The sequence below is a fragment of the Falco peregrinus genome, chromosome 1 (genome assembly GCF_023634155.1).
Source record: "Falco peregrinus isolate bFalPer1 chromosome 1, bFalPer1.pri, whole genome shotgun sequence".
NCBI classification, from domain to species: domain Eukaryota; kingdom Metazoa; phylum Chordata; class Aves; order Falconiformes; family Falconidae; genus Falco; species Falco peregrinus.
This window is the reverse complement of record NC_073721.1, coordinates 105,446,329-105,473,238: the sequence shown is the minus strand read 5'-3', so window position 1 is coordinate 105,473,238 and position 26,910 is coordinate 105,446,329. Positions and strand designations below refer to the sequence as shown.

Below are 26,910 nucleotides of genomic sequence, written 5' to 3'. Positions count from 1 at the left end.
TTCTGTGACATACAGACTAGAAATAAGAGGGACCCCAGGGTGGTACGCAGCCTCCTAACAACACAGCAAGCTAGACAACAATGAATTGCTTTGAGCACTTTTCTTATGAATTTTAGAGGGGGTAAAAGGGAGAACTTTTCTCTATTTAGGCTTTCTTTCAGTGCTGTCATATTCAGACTCACCTTTTCGCTCAGAAGCTTGCTCACGTCTGCTGGGATAAACCACACACGCTGAGGAACAGAAAGCGTGCCCAGGCTTAGCCACCTATGGAAAAGAAATGTTATTAAATTGTTCTCTTTCTTCTCCCTTTGTAGTCCACTGATCCTGAAAACGAAGATGACTGCTGGCTTATTGAGGCTTGTACATCCTGGGCTGTCATAAAGGAAATTGCCTTCTTGATCCGGGACGTGTGAGCCTGAGCAGATAAAAGGAGTTGGTGAGCGGTGGGTCAGAAAAGGCAATCCACTGCTGTTTACTGGGCTTCTGCAGCCTTATAAAACTTGGCTATGACTTGAAAAGAGATCCTCATTTAACGTTTAAGGTTAGCTGCAATGGATGGCTGTTCCCTTCCCCTAAGTTGGAGAAAGAGTCATAAATATTTTACCACCAAAAAATTGCGTTCCGAAGACGTGACTACAGACCTGGCCTGATTTCTACAGCCCAGATGTTCCTTTTGCCATAGGTACTGCTGCACTGAGGGATTCTTGAAGAGGGGTTCTTGGGGTTTGTTCCTTACTGTATAATTTTCTTTGCTTTAAAAGAAGAAATTTATTACCCATAACTAAAAAATAGAGCAAGCAGGAGAGGTATACATCATTTGTCCATCACATCTCTTAAAAACTCATTGTTTTTTCATTTACAGCAAATAACCTGAAAAATTATGTGAAAATAAAATCCTATCACAATAAAAATGGCTTTTTAGAGAGTTGGTAGAGACAATTTCAAACTAAGAAAAATAGAACACTGGGAAATAACTTGATATTCAAGATATCAGACAATCTTTATCAACCTGCATTACTAGATCAACTTGTCAATGGAAAATCTTGATTTAGTGTTTCTTGCAGAAGTCCTATGACTTAGTTATTGAAATTTTCCAGTAAATAAAGTTGTACATGTGGACAGATCAGCACCTTCTGTCAAAGCATTTGCTTAGGGATTTGATTTGTGAGTAGAATATCTTATGACATTTATTGTCAGATCACTGAATGACAAGTTTAAACTTCAGTTAAATATTCAGTCTTCTTTTAATATGGTACTTTCACTGTTTATGTATATCAAAGTATATTTATCATTCAACGAATAAAGTTCAGATATGGGAAAATAAGCACAGGAAGAAGAAAGTCCAATATTGAAGAGCACTGAGTATGTTTTAGCTGTACTGCAAGCTAATTTTGAGAGTAATTACTCACTGAAATATTGTCTTTAGGAAAATTTTGTTAACTTGCAGATTATAGGGTAATTATGATTTATTATAATTTCTCTGGGTCCCCATGAATATTCCTGGTAAATGCCCAGTCAACCTCCTGGGCAAGGACATAGGACCCATCTAGAATATTTAATATGTCCCCACAGGATCACATCACATGATTCTTTTCATAAAATGCTAAACTTCATCTTAAAATGTACTACACGCTTTTTTCCCCACTTTTCCTATTGGGAACTATTCTACAATTTATTTCTCTGAAAGCCATAAAGTTTCTTCTACTTCCCAGCCTAAACTTATCCATGGAAATTTTAAAATTCACTTGTCCTTGTGCCAACACTGTCCTTCAGGACAAATATTTCCCTTCCATCCCTGGTGTCCAGTCCTCAAAGTATTTCTCCAAGGCAATCATATCCCCTTTCAGTGCCTGCTCTGCTCATTTAATTAAGCCATCCTTTTAGCCTCATATCAAGGGAGAAGCTCTTCATTTCAACTTGTTTTAGACAGAATTAATTTTTAGGGGACGCAAGTAGGACACTTAGGCTGCTGGTCCAGCTCAGAGCCTGACCTCCTCCCAGCTCAGGACCTGGGATCGTATTTTCTTCTACTCCTACGTGACTCCACAGCTTGCCAGCTCTGGTTTAGCAACGTTTGATGCCTTCTGCACCTACCCTGCAAAACAGATCCCAGCACACTGTGATATCCATCTGCTGTCATGCAAATAAGTGAGGAGGGAACAAGCTGTCCTTGCTCGCACCGAGTTCATTACTTCTAAGTGCAGATTGTGACTCTCCGAGGCTCCTTGTTTTCACTTCTAATGAAACAAGCTAAATTCCTTTCTGTTATCTGCAGAATACACGTGTATATAAAACAAAATAAGTACAAGAAGCCAGGGTGAGAGTATTTAAAATAGTAATCTCTAAGTGTTTTACTGAAGCAAGCCTATGAATAAAACCGATACCACCGCACAGGAAAAAAAAGTATTACCATCAGAAATAAACTTCACCAGCTGACAAGCTCCTAGAGGCACTGACTGAGAAAACCAGCTTCAGCACTAAGCATTAGCGCAGACACAGAGACCCCCGAAAAGGATGCACGTGGAATTAGAGGTGTTGTTTCACCCATCAGCTTTTACAAGAGAGTTCAGAACAGTGAAGTCACCTTGAATTTCCAGTTTGTTCTGATTCCTTTTGCTGATGAAAAAGGCTTCAAGCAGTTTGTCTGTCACATGCACCCTTTACCTTACAGCACATCATCAGTGAGCACACTGGTAATGTGATGTGTGTCACCTGCTCTCCTGCCCAGCCAGACAGGCTGGTGTCTCCTGAGGATGCAGGAGACAAGCAGCTCTGGCAACCATCAGCAGCCCCGTGGCACCCTCGGTCCTGCCAACAGGACATGGCTGTGGAGGAGTGACACGGACAGACAAGGTGATTTCTCCCAAGCACAAAACTTCTCTGTTCAGTGTTACTGTCATGGCAAGAACGTTCAGGGGTCCTCAAGGAAAGAAGCAGTGGAATAAGTAGCTGACTCCTTTCTTTCACCGTCTTTCATCTGGAGAGCTTAGAAAGAGCTTGGAGATGTTAATTACCTTCCCCAGGCCTTGGAGACGAGTGCTTCAGTTCACGTGCACCAGAAGTCCATGGTGGCTGCTCACTCAGAGTCTCGTGCGGTGGCCAGGGGTCAAGGCAGGAGCCCTGGCACCGAGTTCATCCTCTAATCCTGGAATCACAGAATCATGGAATCATTTTGATTGGAAAAGACCTTTAAAATCATCAGGTCCAACCGTTAAGCCAGCCCTGCCAAGCCCACCACTAAACCATCTCCCTAAGTGTCACATCTATTAAAACATTCAATTACTTCTATAGAATTAAAAAAATTACAGCCAATGAATGGTGCACCGGTTCATGGCTTGTGTGATGATGACCCCAGGTGTGGCAACCTATAGATTGTCCTCAGACACCAGCCCATCTTTGTGGGATTCTGAACATAGGGCTTCACTGGCGCTCGGGGCAGTTAGAGCAGCAGAAAGCTGCCCACACACCACCAAGGTATGGGCAGCTCTATATAAGATGGTCTTTTATCACCAGACCCTGGTATGCTGCTTCCTTCAGCAAATGTCACAAAACCAGGAAGAGAATAAACTAGATTTTCTTTTTATGCCAAAGGGATTCAAAGCAGTTGGAACAAGTCCAGAGGAAAATAAATCAGTATCCTTTGTACAGAGAAAGGAGTGCATATCTCAGCCCCCTTGTAGCAGTGACAGATTAATGGGTTTTTTTCGCTTGTAGGAATCAACCCTATCGCAAAATGCATCTGTAACACAACTTGCAATACCTGCCACACATTATAATGTAGTGTGTTACTTTAAAGCAATGTGTACTTTAAAAAGGAGCAATGTGAAATAATAGAAAAAAATCTTTTTCATTAACACCTGCATGGCCTGACTGCCACCAAACACAGGAGCCACTGTTTGACCTACATTGACAAGACTCCTTCATGCCATAACCTTGTCCAGCAAATTATTTTTTCTCAGCTCCCTGCCCCTGGAGCTCATCCGTCCCATCCCCAGTGTGCCTGCAGCCCCCACCTCCATCGTACCCCCATAACGAGGGCAGGGAGACCCTTGGACACAGCTCAGCTGCATCTTCTCAGGACCTCTGCACCACTGTTCACCATGGGCTCATGGCCACAAGATCTCTGGTGGCCTTTCACCACCTGAAACACTCCCAACGATGGACAACACTTCTTCGCTGCCACTGGAAGCCAAACTGCTAACATCCTCTCCAAGATAATAAAATATGGATTCACACACATCTCACCTCCAGACTGGGAAAAAGCATCTCCAACCTGGTCTCCTTACAGACAGCATCCATCAGTGCAATGGAGCAAGAACAAGATGGGTTTTGCTTGGGGCATGCAGGCATGTGTGTTTGCATGTGTTTATATGACACTGAAGCACATTTTTGGCTCCCATTAAAAGAAACCACATCAGATAGACCGGGTACATCTGCCCTTCTGCATGGAGGAAGCCCCAGGACCATGTGCCCCAAAGCCAAGCAGTTGGACAGGCTTCTCAGCAGACAGAGAGCACATCGCCTATTTGGTGATGTCTCAGAGAAAAAATAGCCCTTCTTTGGAGCCCAAGAACCACTGACCCTTCCAACCTTGCAATTCGGGGTGAACCATTGCTCCTGACACTTCTGCTTTGCCTGAAATTGCTTTGGCAATCTCCAGTGACATTGCTACAACAAAGCAACCAAAAACTCACCCTAAAACTGGATTTGCCACTTTCCCACACCCCTGGCTGGTCATTCAGAGACCATGACTGGTTTCTTAATGATATGCAGCCACCACCACCTTGTCCAGCAGCCTGGGAGCACCCCAGGCACTGCTCACACCTCCTCTGACCTCTGAAGCCATATCAGCCTCTATTTCAGACAGTGGAGGCAGTAACAGGTTTCAAGGACATGGATCTCTCTCCAGCCGGCTGAGATATCCCTGGAAGGCTGCGGAGCAGCTGGCTGGGCTGGCTCAGCTCCTTCTCAGCCCCAGTGATCTGGTTAAAAATTGCTTCCTCAATTTCCCCAAGATAAAGCTTTTTTCCTGATGAGGATGGCAGAAGAAAAAAATTGTTCTTGTCTATAAAGGGCTTTGAAGATGGAAATTTCCAAGTATTGTAATTTGTACAAGGACTGAAATTTAAATTAGAACCAGGTTTACCTTTCAGTGTAGCATATAAAAAGCTTGTTGTGTTTTCTTCTAAGCTTTCTTCAGCTTCACCCCCAACTGCCCACCCACCCACCTGAAAGCAGGAGCAGGCACCCCTCCCCACCCCATCCCTTCAGTCGCACACCACTGCCAATTCCGCTCCGCCACTCAAGTTTAATGAGGTGTAACAAGTAAGGATGAATCAAAACAATCAGCAGATTTTCGGCATCCTTAAAGCTAATGGCTGTTTGAAAGCTCATCAGCAAAGCAGATGTTGCATTTGATCTGCAAACTGGTGTGTGGCACTGTCTTAACAAACCCCACGATGGCGAGCCAGCACCGGTGGCATGGGTGCCACCGAGGGAGGCAGATCTGCCAGAGGATTGTTGAGCACATTTGCATTGGCTGTTTGACTCCTTCAATGAGGAAGGAAAAATATGGTCCAAGTACTGGTGGAAAAATCCCTTTACCAGGGTGTGCATTGCAGTGCTGCAGCCACATCCATCAGGGGCCAGCAGTACGGCACCCCTGTGAAGGCCGTGAGAGTGTATTTCCTTAATATTTTTCATAAACTCATGTTATGGTGACACAGAAGCCAGAAGAAGAACTAGGCAGGAACAGCTTTGTGGAGAAGCTGCCCACACTCCTGCGCTGCCTGCAGCCCTTCCCCTGGCCACTCCTGCTCCCCGCTTGCCCTGTGGCACCCTGGCACCAATGTTAGAAGATACCAGTGTGTAACCAGTTACACCCTGTCACTCACAGCAGACACTGACATCCTGCAGCATGTCCAGAGAAGGGCAACAAAGCTGGGAAAGGGTCTGGAGGAGTCTGATGAGGAGCGGCTGAGGGAACTGGGTGTGTTTAGTCTGGAGAAAAGGAGGCTCAGAGGAGACCTTCTCACTCCCTACAACAAAGGAAGAAGGCTGGAGAGGGGTGGGGTCAGTCTCTTCTCCCAAATAACAAGCGACATGATGGGAGAAAATGGCCTCAAGTTGTGCCAGAAGAGGTTTAGATTGGATATTAGGAAAAAATTTGTCACAAAAAGGGTTGTTGAGTATTGGAACAGGCTGCCCAGGGATGTGGTGGAATCACCATCCCTGGAGGTATTTAAGAGACATGTAGATGTGATGCTCAGGGAGATGGCTTAGTGGTGGGCTTGGCAGTGCTGGGTTTATGGCTGGACTCAATGATCTTAAAGGTCTTTTCCAACCTACATGATTCTGTGGTTCGATGGCAGCACTAGCCACTCGTGTATCAGCACCTCTTCTGCAAAACCAATCCCAACTAGCATGGAGGCACAAGTGGAGATAGCATCTACCAAAGCCCCATGACCCCCCTACATGGAACAGATAATGCTGCTGTCAAAGTGGTATGTTGTGTCCTAGGATGAGGTCTGGGGGTGTTTTTCTGGGAACCTTACCTACAAACGGCAGAACTGCGCGTTACCAGGCTTAAACACACACAGTTTATGACCATACACAAATTCAGGGATGGGTCTTTCTGGCAGTTTATTTGGAAGAAAAGGGACGTGTGACCTATCAAAACTCACTCTTGCTTTAGCAGCTTGACATGATTAAAGGCTTTGCCAGCTCAGCAAGGCCACAAGGTTGTCTGAGAAAGACACCGAGAACAAAGAAAACTGGATCTTTGGCAGTCGAGCAGGCAGAAAAAACAGGAGCTGAGTTGGGAGCTGACAACCACAGGAATGTCAACAATTCTAAAAATGGGATTGAGTGCTTGTATACCTTTAACCAATTAGTATATCTATAACAGCGTGTGAACAGTGTATGTAACCAACAGAATTAAGGTGACGTGTATGGATATGAAAATTGTATATAATTTTGCAGAAACTTAAGCAAAGCGTCCTCAACTAGGATCAGATTGATAGGTCGTTGAGTCCATTATTTCACTCCTGCAGGTCTCTACCATGCTGCACATCTGTCTGCAAGTGCGGGACCCACCAGCTGCATGGGTGCAGAGGCACTGCTCATCCAGGAGCACTGCAGGGGCAAGGTGTGTTGAACTGGGTGCAATTCACACACCACATCTCCCTGGCCTCCACACAGGCTGTGCAGGGCACAGCATGCCACGGTGCTGCTCATGGTATTGGATGTCCTGGTGTAAGAAACAGGACCAGAAGAGTCATGTAGCAGCCAACCGTAAGCAGCATGCTCATCATCTTCTCATCAGGTATTTAGGGCCAGGGACATCATGCCAATTGGCCTCAGCTGTCCATCTAATCCTGTGTGATTCAGACTGGAGCAGGTATTTATGCATTTCTCGTATGTGCACCCAAACCCCTGCAGAGACTGGTGCCTGTAACAGAAACCTGTGAAGGAACAGGCACAAGTACTCAAGCTTCATGACTGTGTGAAGCTCACCTTCAACGCAGTGATGAAGATCAACATAATAATGCTGATCAGAGAAAAATTTATGTGCTCAAAGCAGGTTTTCAGCAATACACAATAGAGCTAGAAATGATGCAATTAAAACAAGAAAAGAAAAGAAAAAGAAAATATTGATTGCTGTGCAATAAGATAAGTCCCCACTGAAGCTGCACTCCATTGGAGGTCAAAATCCTATGGAAAGCAGAGCACATAATCATTTTTATTGCACAAGAGAGGCAGGTTGCAGAAGGAAGTCATCTCTTTCACTGTTGCCACTTCACTATTTCTTCCAGCTATACCAATTGACATAATAAAATAAACCAAAATAAAATAAAAGAGAGCCATCTAATTAAAAATAAATACCCTGAACTGAATTCTGCAGAATAAGGAATGGACAGCACGTCATTCCTGCCATTCCAAACATTAATGCTTGAGTAGTGCCCCAAACCACATAATTAGAGCATCAAGCTAAAATCACTGCCATAAGGAGGAAACCTCTAGTACATGAGGAATGCTCTTAGGAGACAGAAATGCATCTTCAGCTTCAACGGTAAACACAGCTCTTAGTCTGTCATGCAGGGGATTTCAAGTGGCTCTTACCTGCAAATGAAAACCCATTAGAGGAAGGATCAACAGCAACAGCAAAACTTCCCTTTCATACAAAATACCCAGCTCAGCTGTTAATCTTGGAGCTGGACCTGCCACCGGTGAGCAGCCAGCCAGCCAAGGCGCATGGGAAATTGGCAAAGGGGAAAGAAGCCAAAACTGCAAGACCTGTTCCAGAAAACTGTGAAGAGTGGAGCTCCTTCAGCTGGCTCCAAGATACGCTAGGACCTTTGCAAGGAGATCTTCCCCATGGTATGGAGCAGCATCTCCATCAGCACAGCTCTGGGGGAGCTGGGGCTGATGGATGCCCATCTTGGCTGTGCCACTGCTGCCATTGTTGGCAGGCCTGCAAGGAATTTGGTGCCTCCAGGAGGGCAGCTAGGTATAGCACAAGCTTTTTATTTATTAAGATCAGCCTTTATTAAGGGGCACATTTATCATTAGTGAGTAATTATCCTTTAGCTATGAGTCCTCTGTATTTTCAGAAAAAGAAAAAAAAATAGGAAAAGCACAAGAAAAGAGAAGACTTCCAACAGCTCAAGCACATATATCTAAATTCCACCCAAACACAATTAAACTGTGGCTTTCTCTCTCCTCAGCTCCTCATTTTACTATGCTAATAACCAACAGCACAACACAAAGCCTGCCTTCCGAAAGCGATGGGCTTCAGCTAAGGAATTTCTTGGCATCTGAGCCAGTGCTGCTTTAAGTCATGTCCTTACCTCGGCATGGGGACAAGCAGAAGAAGTGGGAGGTTGGGGGTGCCCCCAGCCCAGCCAGCGGCAGAGCCCCCCCTGTGCCTGCATCAGCACCCAACAGGTGGCAAGGGGCTTGTGACACCGCTCCTGCGCCCTTACTGTAACTGCAATTCTGTATCACTTGTATTTTCTAAATCAAAAAATGGGGATAACTATTAAAGCAGCATTATAAGACCTTTTAGATTTATACAGTGCATGCATCAAAAGAAATGGATGGCTCCATTATAATGAGAAAGGAAGAAAAACCTTTTCCAGAGCCCATTACAAAAAGAAAAATCATCAATGTCTTTTGTTCTACAAAAAAACCCTCTAATTCAAAGTTTATGACAAACATGACAAAACAAGCGCACACTTAGTAGTATCATTCATGAAACACAGCAATAGACTGAAGAAACAGCCATAAGTAATGCAGTAAAATTTTGTTAATTAAACATTTAATGTAACAGAGCCCATGAGCTGGCATGGGGTTTCTCTGCAGTTCTATTTTTAGCGCTTGCTGAGCTGAGCAGCAGTTCATCTACACACACTCAGAAATTATGGACTTGGAGTTCATTACAGATTTAGAAGTGCTACCTGAGAAATTCATTTTTATGCAGACCAAACAGTTAGACAGGCAGATGTCTGGTGCTGGCCGGGCTGGAGTGACTGCTGGTCCCGGCGCCCGCGTGGGGCTGGCTGGGGTCTGTGCTGGGAACAGCGCTGAGCACACAGGGCTGTTCCAGTCGCTGCTGAGCGGGGCTTGCCCAGAGCCAAGGGCTTTGCTGCGCCTCAGCCCACCCCACCAGCGAGCAGGCTGGGGGGCACCAGGAGCTGGCAGGGGACACGGCCGGGACAGCTGACCCCAGCTGGCCCCAGGGACGGCCCCGACCATACGGCGTCACGCTCAGCATGTAAAGCTGGGGAAGCAGAAGGAAGGGGGGGCGCTGGCAGGGATGGCGTTTGTCTGCCCAAGCCCCCGTCACCCTGATGGAGCCCGGCTGCCCTGGGGATGGCTGAGCACCTGCCTGCCCTGGGCAGCGGTGGGGGAACTCCTGGGTTTGCTTTGCTGCTGTGCGCGGCTTCTGCTTTGCCTCTTCAAGTGTCTTTGTCTCAGCCCGGGAGTTTCCTCACTTTGACCCTCTGGTTCTCTCCCCATCCCGCTGTGGGGGGAGTGAGCGAGGGGCTGCGTGGGGCTGAGCTGCCGGCCAGGCTTAAACCACAACCGTAGACAAGAGAGAGGCACTTCTCCTGCAAACAAGCAACTTCCCTGAAGCCCCTAAGCCCCTGGTGCCTTTGCCTCCTTTCTGCCTCGGACTCCCTCTGAAATGCACCACCCACAATCGGCAATTGTTCTTATTTCAAGTGGCAACCCCAGGGAAGAACAAAATAAAGTATCCTTCCTCTTATGACAGCCTTATTAGTATGTGTGTTCAAATGCATCAACCTAATGAGGCCGTGCCACTACAGCAAACTGCTGGTTTGAGTATTGTTGAAACCTCAGAATATCAGAAGAATTTTAGGGCAAAAGAAAGGCTATTAGTTAAACACAAATAGTCACAAAGTAATAGTGAAGACTGCCAAAAAATACATTCTTTTCACTAATAACTGCTGTGCAAAATGTAAAGGGGAGATTTTAAACATACTCATATTTTATTTCAAGACATGAATAGCTACAAGCTACTCTCAGAGCAGCACAGACCATATAGCACTTACATAGCACAGGCAAGATCTATCACAGCTCTCAGACAGGAACATCTGAACCACACATTAAATTAGGCAAGATGAAAAAAGGCACATTATTCTAAAATGCCAAAGACACTCAGCTTCCTTTTCCCTTCAGCATTCAGCCAGTTATTGCAGATGAGGCTAGAGCTGAAATTGGCTTCAATGAGAATAAATGGGCATTCACAGCACGGCAGGGAGGGAGCAGAGAAATCTCCACGTGCCTTAGCCCCCAGGAGCACGGGGTCAGAAATGTCTGATAGAGATATTTAAGAATATCTATCCCTAGTAAGCTTTCAGCATTTTTGTTATTTTTGCTATTCAAAAACAAAGCTTGGGGGAGAGGTAATTCATCACTGAGTCACTGAACTGGGACTCGGGAAGCAGCCAGCCAGTTTCTGTCTCCAGCAGATCCACTATGAGACTTCAGGGAAATTGTTCCTTCTCAGCCTGCCTCTGCCTGCAAGCCATATTTGCATCTTCCTAAGGAGGTAAATGGGTATTTATTATCCCATAATTACAGTGAGTTATAACCCAAACAAGCAAAAAACTCCTCAAGAAACGTGTAGGTGGAAGAGTAAAACAGTCAGATCTGTCCACTCTTCTACAGAAGTCTCCACTTTCCCACCGCCTGCACAAGCTACTTGCTTTGTGGAGCAGACTCCAGTCACCAGGAGTTTGTGTCAGTAGTAAATTTTATTACAAAAGAAAACAGCAATGGGGAAAGTGACTGCCATGAACCGATGAGCCAATGCCATGGCCCATTTCTAGCAACCCACAAGACCTTCCCTGAAACCATCACTTGCCTGCAAATATTTTAATAAAGCAATGTCCCTATTGCACTTGAATTTTATTTTGTCTTTTATGAACCCTGTCATCTCCAGGTAGCCAGATGTCATGCTGATGCTCCCAAACTTTTGAACTAGCTCCTTCCAGCAGAAGCAGAGCGGGGGGACATCCACCCCGGGCAGGGGTGCGGTGGGCACACAGGCACCCTGACATTAAGGGCAGAGGCTAACAAAAAATAAAATTCTGAAGACATTTGAAGCCATCCACGAACTTTTATCACAGCAAATACATCATGGCATGTAATTTATTACTTGCCAAACACTTTGATGCACCATTAATAAACTACGTTATATAACAGGTTTTTATTTTTAAGGAGCTCAAAGCTTCTTGCAGCAGAAACCACAACTTGTCATTTATTCAGGACCAAAATATATTCAAAAGCATTCATGCTGTGTATTGAGCAGTCTGTTTGTGCCTGATACTCTAGCAAAACTGCTGAAGAACACTTTATCCCCATGTAAAGATCTGCTTTGTAACGCTGACGGTGGCAGCCAGGGCTTGGGTTATCTGCCGCCTGCTTGACAGCCAGGACAAAAGAGTTTTGAAGAAGCAGTTTTAACTTTCCAACTCTTTCTGAATCCACAATGTGATTTCTCAGTGAAGTTTTTTTGTTTTTTTTTCTTCGTAAAGTCTTCCACAGCCTTTAAGACAGGCAGCCCTGCTCCCTGCTCATGCCCCAAGGTGGCCATCTCTAGAGGGATGCAGGCCTCAGAGGTGGGAGCCTGCTTCTGCCCTGCTGTGCTGCAGCAAATGACCTCCTCAGTAAAGCAGGCTCACAGTGCCCAAGCAAACCAGCCACAACGCTCTGGCACTCCTCTAGCTCTGTCAATGTCACTGGGCTTCCTCCCCTGAGTGATCCTCTTCCTGCCAGCTCACCCCCATGGAGCTCAGGGATTCCCTTTTGCCTTCTCGCTGCTGCACGTTGCTCACTGGCATGCGCCGAGCTGCCGGTAGAGCCAGACCTCTTGGTTTCAGGGGTTTTGCAACACCTCCCTTTCACAGGGTTCTACATTAGACCCACAGCCGGTTCGTGCCTTCACAAGCAGCAGCAGATGCAGACTTTGCTTGCAACAATTGCATCCTGAAAGGAGATGCTTGCCTCCAGGGACCAGCAGGTAGGATCTTCTCTATAGTTTAATCGCTCATTCAAATGATACAGATAAATACCCTTTAAAAGTATTTAACAAATATGGGTAGAAGCTTTCCAACTGCAAAATGACACTTGGCTGCATTCATGAGCTGCATAAAGACTGGGATTTATGTCTGCCGAGTTAAAGGGGGCAGGATGCCAGCTACAGTTTTAAATCTTGCCCACGTAAGCACAGCAAAGGAGCAGATGCCGGGAGGTCAGCCCACAGGAAGGAGCCCTCAGACCACCACTCCACACCACGTGGTGATGCCAAGATAAGCAATGAGAGCATAGGAAGCACATAGTGGCTGTCACACAGTAAGAGGTAGGGTGCTGAAGGATGCAAATAATGTTTTGATAAACAGAAAATAAAAAGGTTGATGCCTTGATTGAGGATCGGCACCAGGACACCTACCCTGTAGCCCACAGCCAGTGTTTTGCCTGTAAGCCCCGCCAGGGCTGCCCACCAGCATGGAAAGAAGAGCTGAGACTGAGGCGTGCAGCTCTTTGCTGTGCATCGCCTGCCCAGCAGTGCCTCTGCTCACACTCAGGACTCCTGAGCAAGTTAGAAAAGCAAAATTTTATATAAAAGATTTTGACTGACACATCGGTAAAAAGGCTGTACAAAGTGCTTTGTTGAAGTACTGCATCCAGTTTCCGGGTTTAGAGTCCCAGGATTTAGGAGCATCTTTTCTTCCCAGTCTCTGCAGCAAGTCCTCGTGCTCTGTCCCTGGCTCAGCTGCTTTAGTGGCTGTTCTTCCAGGCTGCCAGCCTCTTGCACTCACTCAAAGCAAATCGCCCCTCGGAGCCCATCAAGTCCCAGGAAAAGCCAGAGGCAGCACCAGAGGAGCTGTGAACCCCTGGAGAAAGTAAGGGGGGGCTGGGGCAGTAATCATGGCAACACCAGCACATGCAGAAACATGCTCGTGGGTCAGACACCTTCATCCCTCTGGTCTGGACTGGGCTCGTACCGTGCCAAAGCACCCAGTCCACCAGCAGAAGCCCTGGGCTGAGATTCCCCAGCTGCCAAGATGGACCAGTAATGCCATGGACACCAGTAAACCCTTCCCTGGATGCAGCAGAGCCCTCTCCCCTATGCTTTTTGAAACCCTCCAGCAGCTTATTGCGCAGGGAATGCTGCTCATTATACAGCAGCTCTAAGCATATGGTTCGCAGTTGTGAGCATAAGGAAACGCTGAGCTAATTGCTGCTCTCGGAGTGGGAGTGCTCTCGGCAGCCTGCAGTCACCAGCACGGAGCTCCAGACTGGAGGGAAATAAACCTCTCTCCCATCTCCTTCCCTCAGTGCCCTCCTTACAGAAGGCCCATGCTGCCCTGGACACAGCAGATGCTCTTGTGGGCGCCCGCTGCACCCACGCCGATCCCCGCACCTCGGTGTGGGGGGACAAGGACAGGGAGAGAAATGGGCTGGGAGGGCACTGAGGGCACCCCGAAGCGAGGCCGTAAGATGCAGCTGGTGGGGAATGGTTTCTTTGGCAACAGAAAATTAAAATATGAAAAGTACGGTTTGGAAGAGCCACTGTAAAGCAAGGGCTGTGCAGCCATCTCCATCACAGACTGGGCTTTTTATTAATCCTGCACTTTTCAGGGGTGAGTTATGAGTTGCAGAGCTGGGCAAAGCCCAGAAGCAGCTGTCGCTGCAGAAGAGCCCCAGCCTTGGAGCAGCCCTGGAGTTTTCCCTGAACCTCCTGGGCTCCGCAGTTAACTGCCTGGTCCTCAGTCAGAAACAGAGGCAGGACAATGAGAAATCATGGAAAGAAAACAAACCACAATACTAAAACAAATCTGCCTAAATTATTTAACAACCCTGAAGGTGTAACACCAGTGAGCTGCAGAGATGCTGGATCATCCCTTAGTGCCTAACACAGGTTGGTTGTTTATGCCCCATGAAAGAGATTTCAGATCAACCAGCACCCATTTGCCCTTCTATCCATTCCCATCACTGAATTTTGCCTTGAGATGGCTTCTCGAGCATCTTCTCTGATAGCACTCCCACCCACACCAGTGGAGCTTCTGCCTGTGTGACAGCGCCAGGTCCAGCTGCTGTTTACACCACAAGACCTAGAGTTCCCAAAGCACAGTGCTCCTTGGTAAGGTAACTCCATCACCTCAGCTGAAGAGCTGACCAGCTCTCTTCTCTTGCACCTCACAGGCATTGCCTCGTTAGGGCAGCGGCTCTGCGAGATGCTTTGAGTTTGGAGAGTACACTGAATGAGAAGGAAATCCAGCCTGCAGGTGCAGATCTCATTTAGGCAGAATGCAAAACCTGGAGCAGCACTGGTAAATTGGAGGAGAACCTGATGACAATTCACCGGGCCCTTACACAGACATAGTCGGTCTGGTCCTTTTCAGACCATCCAAGAGGCACATTTCCATCTTCCTCCTGCTGCAGCGCGTTGCACAGCCATCACAGATGAGCTGCGGTCTTTCATTACACCTTGTTCCAGTGCCAATGGGACACGGTAATTTAGGATTTGCAGGTGCATTCAGGATTTTGCATTTAGTCTGTGTTCAGAAACAGGAGGGGAAAAAAGTAATTCCCACCCTTGGTTCTGAGCTCTTGTCTGAAATATTATGACAAGAAAATAAAATTCCTTCCTTCCCCTACCTCCAACACACATGATGATTGCTTTCTCACTTCCATTTGGGAAAGTTCAAAGGTAGCTAATAAAGGTACCACTGCACGGTGCTAGCAATCAGCTCGCAGAAGAAAATTGCTAGAGCCAGACAAATTGGCAAAAGCTGGGTGCCTTTCTGTTACATCTTCATGTGCCAATTACAACAAACTATGAAACCTTACTCTGCAAAACAGTATGTGATTTTGCTACAAATCTGGGAAGGCTGGACTTGCAGTTGCATGAGCTGTGTTTTCCAAGGAAACATGGAGAGATCATTCCCATTCCTTTGAAGGTAACAGAGGAAAATGCAAGCAGTTGCCTCACCAAACAGAACTAAATTCCTATTTTTTTTAAATTTAAATAAATGCAGCAGACCAGCAAGTTACCTGTTTTACCTTTCTGCCACCCTAGGAATTAAAGCCACAAAACGATTTACACATATAAACACGAGACCCACAGACTCAACCCTCCTTTTGGCTGTCCCTCTCTGAGAGCACCCAAATTTCACCTCATTCCCGAGCCACAGCACTCTGCCTACGTGCCGGCACCCCCACTGCCCAGCCCTACCCCATCCCCCTCCAAAACACAGGACAGCTCCACAGCTGGAGACATGAAGGGAGGGAGATTTCACTTCTCCATTCTCTTATTCCTGTTTCTCCAGATGTTTCCTCCGTGCTGCATCCTCTGCCATACATCTGGCCCATGCCTGCGGGGTTAAACTCGTCTCCTAAACCAGGAGTGTTCTCCACGTTGATTTACTTAGAGGCCACGTCCAAGCCACATCTTAAGTCCTTTCTCTAGGATACCTGAGATGTGTCCTGGTAAAGCATGCTTCCCAAACCTCTCGCCATGTCTCCTGTCACACCGTGCTTGTTAGGTGTCATCAAGAAACATTTTCCTGAGTTCAAGAAAACAAAAGAAGGAACACAGAGTTTCTACCCTAATTACGAACAGGTTGTTTCCTTTTTTTGTTTCTCTTGTTTAGTATAAGACCACTGACTATTATGGCAGACACGCTGAATAAAATGAGCAACCTCCAGAACCATGTACTTGCATTTTTGGAAAAAAACTAATTTTTTTGAAAGCCATTCTGAAGGGGCAATATTATACCATTCCAAGCATATAAAATCATTTAGACTTTACCCTTCTCGCTAACCTGAGAGCTTACAAACAGAATCACTAACGCAAAACTCTGAAGTCTGAATACATATGTTTTTTCATCCACACTGATGTTAATACTCAGCTCCTGGCCAGCATCAGATAAACAGCTCACACTGTCACCAGCAGAAGCAGTTCCTCCTGCTTCAGAAACCGCCTGTTGCAAGTGAATTTAGAGTGAGCATCTCTCCTCACCTTTTTTGGAAGCATGGCTCAGGTGTGCAGAGGGATTTGGGAGAGATGCTCAGAAAAGGTAGGGTGCTTTCAGATGGCATTTGTAGGAATAGGCAGGAGGTGAGTTTGCCATCCCGTGCGTTTGTCCCTGCGATGGCCAGATGATGTGATGCATCTTCATTTCTTTTGTAGAAATCTCAGTAAGTCTGTTACTTTCATTCCCATTTCAACTGCAGCTGGAGAACCTGCATTAATTTCAGCTACGAGAGGGTCCTCCAAATCAAAATCTGATGCGTTGCCAATTAATGTTTCAGTTGCCAGCTGCAAATAATAATCCCATGGATACTTTAATCTGTCCCTCTTTATTTTTTATTTTTTCAGGTTGAGCCTGAATGCCTTGCTTTAAATGCCAATCATCAGGGAATGTCCCAACCACCTCCAGGCCAGAGGGTCCCTGCACAGTGCCTGGCAGCGGGCTGACTCTCCTCCACAGCGAAGGTTTGGCCTCCTTGTCCCTACAAAATATAGATTTTACCAAAGGCAGAGGTAGCTCACGGTTCCCTTTGCTGGTTAGGAGCTACTTTCATATATTTTGAGAATGTAACCAATGGACCAGGATTTTCTAGAACATTTTCTTTGCTCACTGTCTTGCAGCGGGTGAGGGAAAAGCATGAGTGGGTTGTGCCACGTTGGCTGTCACCTCGCACGGCCAGGTGACGGCAACCAGTTTCATCTCAGCATGTCTGTGAAACTCTGGGAGCTTCCACGAGAATGTTGTTTTTCAAAGAGGAAGTTTAGCTTTAACATTGTCCAGTTATTTATAAAACAAGAGATCCATTAGTACACAAACAGCAGTTAATGCTGTTTTTATCGAAAACCGTAATCTTTTTGGTATGTTGCGTGGCTGTGTCTCCTTTTACTGCCTGGGGCAGTGCAGTCACACAGCTGGATCCTCCATGCTCATCTGCTTGCACCCGGTGAAACATCCCCATCCAAAGGTGACATTAAGTAGGGGCAAGGGGCGAAGAGAAGCTGGACACACTGAGATAACACTGCTGTTGTGAAGAGCTGGGGTAGCAGCGGCAGATGCAGTCTCATCCCTATGCCTCTGAAAGCCTTCCCCAAAAAATAAAAATGTTTTCTGAGCCACACAGAAAAATGAAAATAAAAATACATAATCAAGGCATCTGGGATAACTTCCAGTGAAGATGTATCTGGCTTTTCTACTGCTTTGACTCACTAGTTAGAGAGGAGTGTAAGCTTTTCCCCAGCATCACCCATGTGAGCATTCCCATGCAGGTTTTAATGATGTTTACATGACCTGCTTCATGATCTCAAAAAAAAGAAACAAAAGAAGTGAAGCTGATTTTGCTGGTCTGCTAGGTGAAAGCAGGTCTCACCACTCTTGGCTCCCTTCTGCAAATAAGATTTCAATAGCGTTAGTAACTTGGGTCATGTTCAGTGTGGTCAGGTCCAAACCCGAGCGCAGGGTCCCCTCAGCACAGTGGGGCCAGGGTGGCCGCATGCCAACCCAGTGACATCATCAAGCCTGACAACGGCAGTGCTACCATCCCACTGACCCTCCATCCCCATTTTATCCTGTGGCTCATTCCACCTGTGACGATAGAGAAGCTCATCCTGGGTCAATCACTTCAGCCATCTATGTCAGCACCAAGGGATTCCCCCAAACCCCTTTTTCCCAGTGCAAAACATGTCAGAAATCCAAAGAGAATTGATACACGGTGACCTTTACAACACTTCATTGATAAAATCCCTGGACTGCTTTGACCTGAAATTGTTGTTAGCACGTATCTTCCTAATTCCACTGAAACAGTGTAGGACATTAAAGTCCTAACTAGACCAAAGTCTTTTAAAATACTTATGAAAGTCATTTTACACACAAGATAAGGCACAATGCAGTAACATGATAACAATTACACAGACTTTTTACAGCCTGTTTTCCAATGGCCACAGTGCAAACTAGCAGATGATGTTTCCTTCCTGAAGAAATCTATCTGCAAGGAACTGTCTGGAGATCTTAATTCTCAAAATAATGAACTTTGGGAGCCTCAGCTGATGAACAGCCAGGACTCTAGCTCATTTACCCTTCTATTATGGACATATCAGCTTTAATAGTGCAAAACAGCTGTGACAAGACAGTGCCAAATTTTTTCCCTGATCACATTTGGCCATCAGTACTGGCCATGACACCCACCAGTTCAGCGTAGCCTCAAGGAGCAGCCATCAGCTGAAAGAAGCACCGGTGTTTGGGGACTTCACCATTGTACATCTTTGCAGCTGGGCTGGAAGAGCTTTGTCTGACACGATGCAGATTTCTTTAAGCACCTTCCCCTTCAGCATCTGCACGGGTGGCTCAGAGGTCCCCTCCCCACAGGAAGGGCTGGGGGCACAGGAAAGGCTGGAAAACAGCAAAAGTTCAGCAGCAAAATCTGCTCAGCAGAGGGACCTGATGGCTGAGGTCATCCCACTGTGATGAGCAGCCAGCAGCGCGTGATGTTTCCTGTCTGAAAAAACATTAACCCCTGTGTACTTTCAATTTTATTGTGAATCCCACAAGAATATTATTCTACATTGGTATTTTGGGGAACGAGTGTGCAGCATGCTGCTTAAGCACCGTCATTGCTTGAAAACAAGGTGATTTCATGGCAGATGGATCGAGGCACTGGCTCCCAGACACAAATGGGTCCCACTAAGCCTCAATAATTGGCCAATAGCTGGTGAAAACTGCCTTGTAAAGAGAGCCCTCAACTTGAAGCTGGAGGATAAGGGTACAGCAGTGGCAGCTCATGGCATACAGGGAAGACTGGCAGTAACCCAGGGAGTCTGAAGCCTTCAGTAAGAAATACTTTTGTCTTTTGCACTTACAATTTCTATGTTAGATGTGTATGTATTTCTAGTTACTTTCATGCTATGCTACAGGTTTCTAACATTTTGTCTTTTGTAGAACTTCAGACATCAAATGGACTTGCATTTTAAAGCAGGATGCAGATTTCCAATACAAACTATGCTTTTATGCCCTCTTTTCCCCGAATCCCCCACTTCAAAAAGCAATAGCTTAGTGCTGCTGTAAATTTCCTTTAAAATACATAAAACCATAAAAATCCAAGTTCAAGGAGGGAAACCAAAAGCACTATGTAGCCCTTCAGAATTAAAGTCAGAAAAAACCCCAACATCTAAGTGTATAAAATTAAGTCAAAAGGCTGCCAATGTTCATGAAAATGATTTGAAGTCACGGTATCTAAAAAAACAATAGTAACTCTTGGGACTTTCTGTTTTCTTTCTGGAATCTAAATCTTTAGGATTTGTGTTTTAAAGCTTGATGCTACAAGCTGAGGGTTTGCTTTGGATTTAAAGCAACCTTTGAAAAGTAGTGTTGAAGGGTAAAAAGCTCACAACATCTTAAGAATTAGGGAGCTGGTGCTTTAGGAAAGAACTAAATCCTGCAAGGCTGCAGACGAAGCCGTGCAGGGGAAACCAGCATGGCAGGGAGCCCTGCACCCCTCCCGGCCACGCTCTGCTCTGGGAGGAGAGACCAGTGTAGCCAGGACGGGCAGCGCGCGGGTGACGGGCAGGGAGGGAAAGGGACCTCTTATATGCAATAGAATATATTGCCTTCTCATGTTGTTCATGCCTAGTGTAAGTCTAGCTCTATATTGCTTTTCTGTTCTGGTTTTGATGGGAGATGTGGCAAGCCAGGCTTTGCCTTGGGATTGCATTATCAATTCCTAGCTGTGCTGAGCTTCCCCCATTCCCCTTCCTCAGCATCATGCACTGCAGACCTATCCCAGCTGCCAGCGGAGGAGGGGGTGTGGGAGTCTGGTCTGGAAGAAAAATATTCCCCAGCAGAATAAGAGTTCAAGGCATTTTTTTTCTTTATCCAAAAGCCTCTGCTGGGTTTAGAAAACTTTTGCTTTCAGCATTGTACATGCACAGAGGGTCAGGACAGCTGCTCTCCTGAAGTTTTCATCATCTCAGTAAAGCACAAGAGAAAGGAAAGCATGCTTGTCCCCATTTATGGGTGGAAAAATGAAAAAGGAGAGTCTGAAGGAAAAGTGGGGCCATTCCAGGACACAAGGGACCAGTGGCTCCAGATACTGGCTATTGGTGTCCAACTGCAACTCACAACAGGGGCTTGCTGAAGTGCAAACCCAATACCATGGCTGAGCAAGTGAGCCCAGGAAAACAGGTGGGATGGAGGACCTTGACTTGCAAACAAAGGTAATGAGGATAAATTCAGTGACTACATACAGTTGTTTTCCATTCTCTTTTATTGTTTTTCCTGTTTGATGTGGGTTTATTCCTTTTGACAACTTGCAGCTGTTATTTTTGGTCTTCACTGTTCTGCCTTTTCTTTTCATGTCCCAGATGATGATTTCAGTACTCCCTGGGCCCATGCCATCTCTACCAGCTCCTCTTCCCCATCACCTGCAAGTGTCTCTTCCTTGCTGTCACTCCTCACAGAAGGGTTTTGCTCTTCTCTCCCGTGAAGCGGCTCCTGGCCCCGTGCCTTGCCACTGAGCTTGGCAGAAATCAAACCAAACCTTGTGCTCAGCCAGGCAGCAGTGCCGCTGTGCCCACAGACCACACGAGGCTGAGGGGGAGCTGACCCAACGTCCTGAGGATTTAATGCTGATGCCTGTGTAAATGGTGTCTGTGCATCCTGTTACTGGCAGGGATGTAGCTGAGACGAGGGTATTAGAGACCATGACCCCTCTGAGCAGTGTGCAGAGACCTGTGCAGCAACAAGCATCGTTCAAACCCTCTGGTGAGGTTTTTACAGCCAGAAGGTACGCGTCTCCTCTCTTCCTAAAGTATATCAAGAGAAAGATGTTAAACAGGATAAACTATGCTGACATACTGGTGACCTTTGTAATGGCATCACAGCACAAGCTAAGCTGTTATATTTCTATAAATGTAATGAGGTTACTAAGTCAGGGGCAGAGGTGTGCATGAGGGGGGGCAGTGAGGCTGCGAGGGGAGTAGAACAGCTGGAGAGGTGAGAGCAGATGCTGCCCCATCCACCCCTGCCCTTGCCCCTGCCAGCCTGCACGTAGCCCTCTCCTGCCTGCGCTGGTTGGAGAAAAAACTTTCCGTGTACCAAAGGGAATTTTTTGTGTTACTCTTCAAGCTGCAGATTTTTGTCACCCAGTTCCTCTACAAATGCCCCCACTCCCAAGCCTGGCGACCCTTTGCATCCGGGGCTCACGCTGGGATTTCTTCAGCCGTTCCCTGTCAGCCGTGGCGAGGCAGCTGGCTGCTGCACGGGGACATTCGCCCGTGAAGTTCTGGTACATCCACACCTGACGGGTGGTCTGGGGTTCACCCCACTCTTGCTCACCCCATGTGCAGCCTCCAGCTGCCTCCCTGCTGCTGCAGCATCCTGCTTCCCTCTGCTCCTGCACTGTGTCACTGCCTTTCTGCAGAGGGGCGACACTCATCTGTCGGCTTTTATTCTTCAGGAATTTGCCTGTTCTCCTGATCCAGAGACCCTTCCTCTAGAGAAATAACACTCTGTGTCTGCTGAGCAAACCTCTGGGGCTGTGGGAGGCAGCCGGGAGCCCTGAGGCAGCTTCTCCACTTTTGTCTGCCCCACCACTGTGCCAGGACTCAAGTCCCACCACTTGCAGCATTCCCTCATCTGGCTCACTGCACACCTTGGGGATGCTGGTGCCCCTTCCCTCTGGGACTGCTGCCTGGCAGGGTGCTGAGCTGTTTCATGGATTCTCTGAGTTACAATGTCACCCATTTCTTCATCACAGCTGATCAGGATTTTCCTTGTTCTGTCCATCCAGGTCCCTCCCTCCAGAGACAGGAGGCTGCAGGTCTGCTCCACTTCCCCTAGCCCAGCTGTGGAGCCCTTGAAGAGCTGCTCGGTGTGTTCTGCTCTCACCTGATTTTTCTTTCTCCAAGGTTTAGCTGTTTGCTCCTCCACCACAAGCTCTATTCCCTGGAGATTGCCACACTTCAGCTTGAGCACCAGCAGCAGGCTGCTGTCAGAGGGTGATGCAGAGCCCTCACTTTGCCTGTCGGCTTGCCCTGACTCCTCTTCTCCAGGCTGGTGGGGCCGTGACTGCTGCCCTGGGACCTGCTCACTGCCACACCATGACTCCTGCTCCCATACCGGCTTGCTGCCATGCCGTGATTGCTGCCCCGATACCTTCTCACTGCAACGTTGTGACTGCTGTCCCAAAGCCTGCTAGCTGCCATGCTGTGACTCCTGCCCCAATATCTGCTGGCTGCTGCACTGGGACTCCTGCCTTGGTACCTGCTCACTGCCATGCCTTGCTGGCCATCTTGTTGTTTCAGGGCACATACCTGAAATTTCTCTTTCTGCCCCATTTAATGATTTATTCTTTGCATCAATACTGCTCTCAGATATTTGAGCAGGGGACTTCAGGATTTCTGCCAGAGCCTTCTTGCTCCAAACTCTGCTCATCTGCTGGCTCCTGTTCATGACCTCTCTGGTTGTTTTTCGGCTGACCCAGGTCATCCCATCCTTGGGGTGGTAGGCCACCCTCCGCACTTGCTCCTGTCTTTCCCTGGAGCCAGTGCTGAGCGGCACCTCCTGCCATGGGGGCTGGCAGCCACTGTGCCATGGCTCGTCCCCCAGACAGGACTCTGGCCCCAGGGGCTGCCGGCTGCCCTTCCTGGAGATCCGCTGAGGGCTGTGCCAAGAGTCCTGCCGAAGGGACCACTGGGATGCTTTCCGCAGATATTCCTGCTCCCGGGCAGGTCTGCAGGTTTGCTCCAGCTCAGAATCCTGGCCCCAAAGTTCCTGCCTTTGAGAAACATCCATTTCACTGCCAGGCTGCTGAACTGTGTCACCCATCTTACTGCGTGAACCTTTACTCTCCTGAGTTTCTCAGGCATCATCTGCTGGTTCTGGTCCCATTAGGTTTTGGCTGTGGTGCTGATGCTTCTGTCCCCATGCTTGCTGGCTGCTACCCCACAACTCCTGTCTCTGTGATGCCAGCCCCTCTGCTGCAGCCATTTCAGGATGTATATCCAAATTTTTCTCTTCCACCCTGTTTACCAGTGTATCCTATGTATTGATGGTTCCCTCCTGGTTTTGAGCAGGGCACCTTGAGGTTTCTTCCAGAGCCCTCTTGCTCCAAATGTGACTCGACTGGTGGCTGCTGTTTGCCACCTCCTTGCTGGCCTGAGAGCTGGTGCAGGCAGGACCCTCTTCTGCACCCACACATGGAGCTAGGACAGGCTCCTTTGCATCACCTGGGAGTCTCCAAGTGAGGGAGCACCGGCTGCTTACCCCCTCACTCCCCAGCAGATCATCCTGGGGCATGAGGGCCAGCACGTCCCCATGCAGGGGCAGCTGGTGGTGGTGTGGAGCCGGTGGTGGCGATGGGTTCCTCTGCCTGCCCCTGCCCTTCAGAATCTCCCACCACTATAAGGTCACCAAACAGCTCCACTGCTGCCCGGCTGCCACCCCCACCCCCAGCCACACTGCTATCCCCAGACTGTGCCTCCACAACCCCACAGCTATCCCAGCCTGTCCCCCCATCCCACAGCCTGCCTCTAGCTAAACACTCGCACCGCTCTCCAAGTCTTGTACCCCCCTGCCCATGCAGCCCCTAATCGTCATCCCCGCTGCCCCCAACTTTCCCAAGCATTCCTCCCTGCAAGCTGTTCCCTGCTGCCAGCCATACTGTGTTCCCAGAACCTGCATTAATAACCTGTCTTTTTTTACCCCCTCGTTTATGTTTAATTGCAAAATTAATTCAGGTTTTAAAAACCTTTAGCTCATTGCCTGGCTTGTTTGTTTTGTTCAGCTTATTCTGGAGAAACGTCTGCTTTAGAGTATTTTGGCAGAGATGGCTTCTCACAATCTGCAGCAGACGGGGAAACTGTAATTCATGAGCCAATACTGCTCCTTAACAATCTTGCACTCTTACGTGCATAATTTTTTTTAAAAAAATAATATTAAGAACCCTGTGGCTGCCTACAAAGATGTAGATGAACTGTGTGCCTCATTTGTGCTGTATGTACAGCTGAAAATCCCTTTTTAATTTGCTCTGTCACAGTTAAATATTGCTGCTCATACAGCATATAACATCTTTTACGGCAGTAAGACAAAAAAATAATTTGGATAAAAGAACTACAGAAACAAATTTCCACCCAAATCTCAGTGCAAACAAAACCCCATTCCTAGTTCATGGTATATAATCAAGGCTTTATTAAATCTAAATCAGCAGGTATATGTAGAGGTATAATGCAACAAAAAGGTTAATAGAAGATTTTTTAGTGAATTCACAACATAAGGACGCTAAATTACTGAAAGGCAAAAGTGCCCAAGGAAGCAAATGAAATCTTAAGGTGTAGAGGCCAAAACTCCAGGCTATAGCCACTGTGATGTGTGCCCAACATAAACCTGAAAATATCCTTAAGCCCTGCCAGGAGTGACAGGACCTGGCCAGGTTGCAATGAACTGGAGCGGGTAGTGCTTTCTAAGCAGCGGCAGACACGTCACGCTTACGCATGATACACTGTGCTCTACCCTTGCTCTTCCCAACAGATCTGTAAAAAACCCATGCAGAGAGCGAAGGCAGAAGGAAAAGTGGTTTGGTCCCAGCTGGTGGAAGCGGTGCTGCTTTCCTCACCCGCTGGAGCGTCACACCGTGAGAGCTGCGTGCCAAGCGAGCAGGTCACCAGCCCCAGAAAAGAAATAATTCACTCATGCTGCACGCTGCATTGTCATGCGATTGCATGACAGGGTATGGCGGGGATGGTTCCCTCTGCCGCCACTTTCACCTGGCAGCCAGAGAGATGTGACCTCCTCCAGGTGCATTAACCACTGAGGTGTGAGAGCCAGAACTGGAGCCGGACTGCTGTGCCCTCATCCCAGGACGAGCACCCAAGGGTGCTACCCTGTGCCCTGGGACCAGGACCACATAGTCCTTTGTTCTTCATCTTTGTTTTGACCCAGCTGCGATCACCTTGCTTCAGAGTGGTCAAATGACATATGAAGTTCAGACTAATAGCAACCAACTTACCTAGTCTCAAAATACTAGCAGGTAACTACACTACTGATAGCCACTAACTATACTAATAGCCACTTTACCTGTAGCTTACTGTTTCCAAAGTGCCAGTTTACCATATGCCACCAACTTACATGGGCAGAATTTCATGTTAGCAGAGAGGTGGGGTTTGTAATCAGTATTTTTCTTCCAAGCCTCGTAAGATTTGGCTTTTTGAATTTTCTTGCTTCTATTTCTTTCCAATGTTTTAGAGTAAAGATGCAATTACATTTGGTTGTGCAGGAGGTCATCTGAGCAACACCCAGCGGTATTTCACCACTCTTGGTAAATCCACTCTGTGCAACACCATCAACCTGCTTGAAGGTCCAAGGCCATTGCAATATAAATACTGTGAGTTTACACAGCTTGAAAGGGAGTATTTGAAAGACGAAACACTTCCAAAAGTACTGCTGGAGAAAAACATGCAGTTTTCTCCTTCCTTTGCAAGCCTCTAGTACTTGCTGGAGCACTCAAACTTTTGTGGAGGATTGACCATGGGGTAAAGCACATGGCCAAGCTTTTTACTTCTCTCAGAAAAGCCACAGAAAAGTCACAATCCACACATATTCCCTATAGATTTGTCAAGCCTTTCCAAGTAAAATTCCCAAATGTTCTGTCCATGCCAAGCATGCTCCAGCCCAGGATGGAAGATCTGCCACTTACCCTGTCACTGCAGCAGCCCTCCCCAGCGCCCAGCACACTCACTCCTGATGTCCTCAGCCATGAAGAAGGAATTGCTCCTCCAAAAGTAAAAGAGCAGCAGAGTGGAGGAGCTGCAGATGCTCCCACATTGAGCAGCAGAACAATATTCCTCCATCCCATGACGTGCTCTGAAGGTGGTTCCACTGCTGCCTGTGCAGCCCCCCGGTGTCACAGCAATAGCCATAGCAAAGCCCAAAATTCCTGTTTCAGAAGAGACTGCAGCAAGCTAGTTCTGGCGAGGAAGGGCAGCAGAAAGGGGATGCTAAGTGGTTATCCAAGCTGCACTGAAACCATCAGGGTGAGACAAGAAGACTGTGTGGTGGTGATGTAATTAAGGACTTGCACATATGCAGATGGGGAAGCTAAAGCGAAGGTCTGGCTGCCCGGCAGCTTGCTGATGTGCTCAGACCACAGCTCGCCATGCTGAACTGTGTGCTTCTTCCCCTGCCTACTCATATATTTAGGCTCTGCCTCTTGTTTTATATTTCAGAAGCAGCCCTTTGGGGAGAGAGATCATCTCCTTGTTTGACATTTTGTGGAAATTAGTTTGCATTTGCTGAGTACTAAATCTCCATTCCTCAGCTAGGGAGTTCAGAAAAGTGCTTTTCCTGGGGACTACCA

At 47.2% G+C, this 26,910-nt stretch overlaps 2 long non-coding RNA genes across 2 annotated transcripts; one reads left to right on the top strand and one right to left on the bottom strand.

Annotated features, from left to right (window-relative positions):
• Positions 1-26,910, bottom strand: LOC129783665 (uncharacterized). Its single transcript, XR_008745444.1, has 3 exons — positions 26,251-26,910; positions 3,015-3,145; positions 1-264 (listed from the first exon to the last, which is right to left on the bottom strand). It is a non-coding gene; the product is annotated as an uncharacterized LOC129783665 (long non-coding RNA).
• Positions 12,313-26,255, top strand: LOC129783664 (uncharacterized). Its single transcript, XR_008745443.1, has 3 exons — positions 12,313-12,550; positions 16,916-25,584; positions 25,800-26,255. It is a non-coding gene; the product is annotated as an uncharacterized LOC129783664 (long non-coding RNA).